The sequence below is a fragment of the Centruroides vittatus genome, unplaced genomic scaffold (genome assembly GCF_030686945.1).
Source record: "Centruroides vittatus isolate TY-2023 unplaced genomic scaffold, ASM3068694v2 contig_1772, whole genome shotgun sequence".
Classification (NCBI taxonomy): domain Eukaryota; kingdom Metazoa; phylum Arthropoda; class Arachnida; order Scorpiones; family Buthidae; genus Centruroides; species Centruroides vittatus.
This window is the reverse complement of record NW_027121083.1, coordinates 17,713-24,768: the sequence shown is the minus strand read 5'-3', so window position 1 is coordinate 24,768 and position 7,056 is coordinate 17,713. Positions and strand designations below refer to the sequence as shown.

At 34.4% G+C, this 7,056-nt stretch overlaps 1 non-coding gene across 1 annotated transcript; it reads left to right on the top strand.

The window, feature by feature from the left end:
- Nucleotides 1-3,649: 3,649 nt before the first annotated feature.
- Nucleotides 3,650-3,755, top strand: LOC136969248 (U6 spliceosomal RNA). Its single transcript, XR_010879794.1, has one exon. It is a non-coding gene; the product is annotated as a U6 spliceosomal RNA (small nuclear RNA).
- The last annotated feature ends 3,301 nt before the right edge of the window (nt 3,756-7,056 follow it).

Here is a 7,056-nt window from a genome sequence, read left to right as displayed (position 1 = left end):
TAACAAAACCCTGGCTACGCCACTGGTGTAATCATTTAGTATCGACCCGAATGTGTTCGAAGTGTCACATCTCACGAACTCGTTTAGTGAATTGTCTGTATCAAATGATTTTTACCACGTGTTATTCTGAACTTTCGTGTTTTTGTACGCACTTTTATAACTCGAGACTACACATCCTGTTCATATAACCATCACGTGTCTGTCATTACATTGCTAAAGTGCCTAGTATAGAGTTTTAAAATTATCAATATGACTACAAAGTGTCAGCCACGATATAGCAGTTTTTACAGATTTCAAAGTGAAATTTGTATTTCTTTTTCTTTTTTAAAAACTGTCTCGTTAATTACTGTAAGCATTTTTCTTTCAAATTATTATTTCTACTTTACTCCTATTTCGTGTCACAATAGAAAGAAAGCTACAAGAAACAACTGAGAGCAATTCGTTTTAATCAACTTAAATTGACATGGAAGAAAGGTCAGTTTAACAATTAACGGAAGGGTAACAAATACCTCGATTGAAATCTGTCTTATTAACAGATTTGCTAGAAATAATTTCCTACATATTTGTATACCTGAAAGATGCGCAATTAGATGTATGCAGACAAGTTTGTACACAATGAAGAGATATTGTCGACAAAATCTTTTATAAGAAAGTATCAATGTTCAAAAAAGTAAATATGTTTTTCTTATTTTCTTCATCACGTGTCATGTTTACATAATTCATTATAATGATAAAAATTCTACATTGAATTAAAATTAATTTGTGATTTTACCCTTCGTCGGTGACAGCGGGGCGCACAGACCCAGCACGACCTTTAGTTAACATTTTTTAATATTAAATATTTCTAAAAAATCTGAAAAATTTCATATTTCGCCATCTTTTTATCCTGATCAATATGCTTTTAAATCTTCTTGCATAGCAACACTCTTTTACGAAAAAAAAAATTACTTTGGGTCTGATAGATCAATGCGAATTACGACGAGGATAAAAAAAAATCCCAATCAATTCGTCGCTGTTGCTGATAGCGAGTGCCGCAGAAAATTTTTATCGCATTCAACTTGTCGTACGGTTTCTATTACGCCGTATAATATCGTTATTTATGTGAGAATCTGGCCGGGGATAGAGAGTCTGGGTTAATCTCTCTACTACTTAATCGGCTATGAAGTCGTGTAAACTGGCCCACAGAGTCGAAGAACGACTTCCTAAGATGTTGTTAGAAGAGCAGAAATTCGTAAGAACCCCTGCAAGTTTGTTTTTCTTGACACCAATCTAGTTATAGCGTTAGGCGCGCTAATATTCGTTCGCGAAGGAATTTCGAGTGGGAGGGTTACGAGTAAGTGAAATGGACGTAGGCTAAGACTTAAGAAAAGGATGAGATCATGTTAGAACAACAACAAGAATTTAATAAAAAGAAAATTTAAATGAATTACAAATAAACTAAATATTCCATTTAACTTAGTGAGCGTTAACAGTAAAATAATCCCTAGTATGGGAGTTAAAAGAGAGAGTTTACACAAAAATACTGATTATAATACCTCCATATTATCGGATTGAAAATCTTCTGTCTCTTGGGCGGAAGTTACTTGTATGAGGAACTATGGCACTCAGTTCAAAATAGAAGAGGATACTGGACGAGAAGCTGCTGTGCGCGGAGTTTGGCGCATATCCTATATTTATACTATTTTTCTCGTCCAATATAGACTAAGAATTAAGATCATTTGACTGAGTGTCATGATGAGTCTTTTTGGTTTAATCAGCCCTTTAGTCATGGGAGATAAAGATCTCTCTCATGAACTGTCAACACAGGAAACAGAATAAGTGTCATATACCTATGTGTATGACACTTATACTGTTTTTACTTTAATTACTTATGACTTATACTTATTATATGACTTATACTTATACTTAAGTATATGACTTATACTTAAATTTGAATGACACTTATGTAAATCCTCGTTTTTGAATAACATCGTATACAACATATAAGTAAAGTAAACTTTATTATTATACAAAATTCATTAAATGAGATGTATTATGAGTTACTTGAAATTCCATGGTGTAGCAGTAAGAAAGTATCGAAACAGCAAGTATTTGTTTAACATAAGTAACTACAGTAACACCTAACAAATTTAGTAAAAAGCATGGATATGAAACTAGCACATTTAGTAAAGCGTTTTTAAATATAAAATAGTCTTTGTGACTAACTTTTTCGGCTGTTATATATATATAAAAATAAAATACAGTGTGCGAATCGTTTCACGTTTGATTCAAAAAGCTTTTTGTAAGTCTGTAACTTTTGAACAATAAAAGACAATAAAAGGCAAAAAAGTTCTGTAGATACGTATATATATGAGTGTGATGTGTGTATGTTGGCGTCTATTTCTTTTAATATCTCAGGATTGCATAAAGATTAAGAAACGAAATTTGGCACGATAGTTTATGTATAAAGGGCGTTGATACTAAATTTTGGTAACGACGGACAAGTAGCAGAGTGGCGCAGTGGGAGCGTGCTGGGACAATAACCCAGAGGTCAGTGGATCGAAACCACTCTCTGCTATCCGATTCATTTCGCCATTCTTTCAACTGAACATCGTTCGTCGTTTTGAGCATTTCAATTTCGTAACTGGATATTTTTGCTTTTTTAAGATCGACACGAATGAAACCGACACCGATATGCCGATCGAGGACCTTGTTTCTTTCGTTATTCGTCAGAAAACAGAAACGTTGACCGTTGCAACGAGTGAAAACAACGTTTTTCGTTTTCATTGCGAATTTTTCTCATTTAGAGATTTAAGGATTACGGAAATGTGTATTTCAAAAAAAGAAAATTTCAATTTAAAGCACGCATAGAAAATTTACAGCTCAAAAACGACAATATTACAGCAAGCATTGGACACTTCCAAGTTAATCGAGTTTCTGTAATTAAAATTAATGAAACAGCTTAAACACAATTCGGCGAATTTTTAGCGCATTGTTGCAGTAAGCAGAACAGTAATTACGTGCGGATCGAAGATAAATTCGATATAAAAGTGAACGAAGTATAAATTCGTAGTAAAGCAATGAAGCAAGAATGATATTGTTATCTTAGAAACATCGTGGATTTAAGTACCCTCTGCTATTAAACAGAACGTCGCTATAAAACAGAAACGACGGTATAGTACACTTTTCAATATTTGTCTTGTGGTATTTTACTATCGTTTACTCATCTGAGAGTGCCGCGAAATGATATTGAAAATATCAAGTGCAGTTGCCGAGAGCGTAGTATAAAATTTTAACAGCCTTCCACTTTTGATGACTGTAGCTCGCGATTCTAAAGAACAGAGGTGTGGTGCATAAAATAATTATTAATTAAGATCGAATTAAAATATTCTTATTACGAGCAGACCGAAAATCCACTTGATCTTGGCAGGTCGGACGTTGCAGCTATGGCAGGATGTAAAGTGTGCAACCGTTATTGGTGGGCTAATGACTTATCTGCCAAAATTTCAAGTAATCTCGAAAAGCAATCGTTCCAATTTAAAATGAACGGCGATAGTTAAATCTGCAGGGTGGCGATCAACTGCTATCTGACGGTAAACTTACAGACACCCGTGAAGACGGGAGAGTTGAAGTTGTTGGTATATATAGGGTTAGCCCGTTAGTAGTAGGTGTACAACTTCGGTCGTACATATTATAAAATTGAAACGATACAGAGAAGATTAGCATGGCCCCTGCGCAAGGATGACACGCAAAATCGTGAAGCGTTCAATATTTTTTTTTTTCATCTAATCATTAGATAAACAATCCAATGATTGTTTATCCAATGATTAGATTGGAACGAAACGAAACGAAACGAATCTCTCTTAATCCTGGTACTCAATGCGGCAACGGACGACGGAAACCGTCGACAGAACGGCCAAATGACGTCACCTTTGCCCTCGAAGCCAAAGGAATAGGAAGTTGAAAATTTTCAACTTTTGCCGTCGCGGAAAGCGGAACGGCAAAAATTGGACTAAAAGAAAGGCCGTTTAGCAATGGGTACGTTCGTTAAGTCGAACGAGTTAAACGCGTTAGTAACGAATCGTTCGAAAAGTAGTAGTCTCGCTCAGTGCGCATGCTTCGCGGTGATGACGTATCGAACGAAACCCTAACGAAGCTCACGAAGGAAAAAGTTAGTTTACTTCGTTAAGAAAATGGCGCCCGACGATATCAAAGTTTTTAGATCTACTCGAGTGCTTAAATTGTGAATTAAAAGTGAAATGATTGAAATAACTGTCCATTTGAAACAACCTAAGAAAAATTTTTTGGATAAGGCTGCACTAGCAACATTCATATCTTCGATTTTAGAAACAGCCATTTAGTTATAACGAATCGTTCGAAAAGTCTAACGAAACAAAAATAACGATGACGTCATTCTCGTTTAACTCGTTTGACTTAACGAACGTACCCAATGTCGTCATAAAGATCAAGTGGGACGATAGCATTCGAACTATGGCGGTCGCCAAGCTAAAAAACTTTATTTGTACACGAATACGCTAATATATTTCATTTATACGCTATATTACTATCTGGTTTGAATATTAATCTCGAATAGACGTAACTTACTGCGTAAAGTATTGGGAATGGCGTAATCGAAATTCGGTGACGAAAGCTAACTTTCGACGATTTAGAATATTTTTCCTATCCAAATTATTCGTTTTTGAGGTATTTTTATTTGGCAAACTTAAAAACTTTAATTGATATAACAAAGCAATTCCGGTAGAAGCCATTTTCGACTACTGGCACGTGACCTACCTACTGTAGTAGCCTGTTTACATTTACGGCTGGCAGATGGCGCGTTTCAATTGTAGGGTAATTTCCTCATATGAGTACACGCGACACGGAAAGACGACTGAACGGCAACTGCTTCCGTCGACGGTTTCTGTCGTCCGTTTCCGCATGTGATTACCAGGCTTTACTAGGCGAGTAATGTATGTGAAAACTCATCTACTCATTTTTACTATCGAAAAAAGCGTGTGAATCTAAAACTAATATTCGAAATATTTCTCTTCATTAAGCACTACAGACTTATCGTTTCTTGTTATGATTTCAATGGCTTGATTGTTGACCGTACAGGTAATTTTTGTAATACAGATATCCTTTTGGTTAAGTCATATACTTTAAAATGTTTAGGAGGAAAGTCTTCATTTTAGAACACGTGTTTTCATACTTGTCCAGCTTTTCAGCCAATTCCTCAAAGTTTATTAATTTCGGCCATTCAACTATAAAGTTTCTTCGAACCACTGCTAGAATTCCAATCGTTGTTTGATCCGTAATAGTAAAATCATTCAAAGCATCGAATTGAAATTCAGTAATATCTGTACCTGATAACCACTCATCGAAATAATTTCGGCATTGAAAAGTGTGATCTTTCTAGGTGCTTCGTGGCTTGTTGACGTGGCCCAGAAATTTCTGTCTAATTTGTTCAAAATTCAGTTTATACTCTTTAATTTACTTCTTAAAAGTATACGGAAAATTATTTTTCCTTTCTGTTCTGACTTATGGATCTCAAATATAACTAAAAAATTTTTCAAAACATTTATAAAATGAACTTAAAAAATCTTAAAGTTAAAAAAAATTAAAATGAAATTAATTCGCAGAGGAAAATATCATTTATTTACTTTGACAACGCTCCTAAATGCATTTCGCCTTTACCAGGCCTCCTCAGTAGGTTTAACATTACGTTTACAAAGCTCATTCCTCGACAGTAACTCAACGGAGAAAGCCACTTAAATGATTTACAAAGACTTCCCAGCATTCCGCTGTTAACACTCCCGTATTCAAATTTACATTGTTACTTTGCATAATAATGGCAAAGTGTTCTTTTACTTTTCGTTTTACATTATTTTTCTCTCTAAATACAATTTTTAACTTATTAACATTTATATTACAATTATTAATATTACAATGTTGGAAGATAGGAGAATTACTAATTTTTAATCTTACAGCGGCTAAATGTTCCGACAATCTGATCTTTAATCTTCTTTTGGTTTCACCAATATAATAACTGGGGTTGTTACATGCGCATTCTATTCTGTAAACGACGCCGTCTTCTTCCAATAAATCTTTTTTGTTGTTAGTGCTTCGTACAATCATCAGTTCTGATAACCTATTATTTTGGGATGGAGCCAATCTAATTAATTTTTGATTAAGAAACTTATTATATTTTTCATAAATACCTTTGATATATGGAAAGGATACATACTGCTTTATTTCTTGACGTTGTTTAACTTTAAATCTATTTTTTTAAAATCTGTTGTACCACTTGGTTAATAATTTTCTCGGATATCCATTTAAGATGTATTTCCTATGGGTATTTGCAATCTCTTTATTCCTTTGGTCTATATTTGTTATTCTAGAAAAAATCTTTGTTATTTCCATTAAATATACATTATATTTTTGGTTTAAAGGACAAGTATTTTCTTATGGCAACAGTCCTAATAAACGTATCGCCTCATCCTCTTCCTCCAAGCCAATTCGTCATACCTGGCGTTCGAACAATAGTAAATAGAAACAATTATCACCATCTCTATTATCACATTAATGCACTAGTTTTCTCAGTTCGTGATAACTACTCTTGGTCTCAGCAATTCAATCATTTTGGCCTCCGGGGGTCTGTAAGTCTAACTCTGGGGCAAATTCAATTAAATCGTCTTTTGTTTCTTTACTGTATAAATTGTAACTTCTTCAATTAATTTACTCGTTTAACTATACTGTATATTATCAAATCGGGAGAGTGTAGGTGTCGATATTTTATAGAAGTTTATACTTTCCTGAGTCCCAGAGAATAAGTGTGAAAGATTTGATACAGATCGGAAAAAAGGGTTCAGGAGTTAAGAAGGGGATATAACCAGAGTAGTAGTTTGATGTCCATTAAGCTAGGTAACGATTCCTTGGAACAGTTCCAGTTTCAAAATCAGAACTGATTTTCCTGTGTTTTGAACACTCCAAAGAGACTACTTACAAGTCGTTAGAACACTTCTCGGAATTACTGTATTTTAAACTTCAGGTACATCCTACTCCTGAAATTAGTGTTAG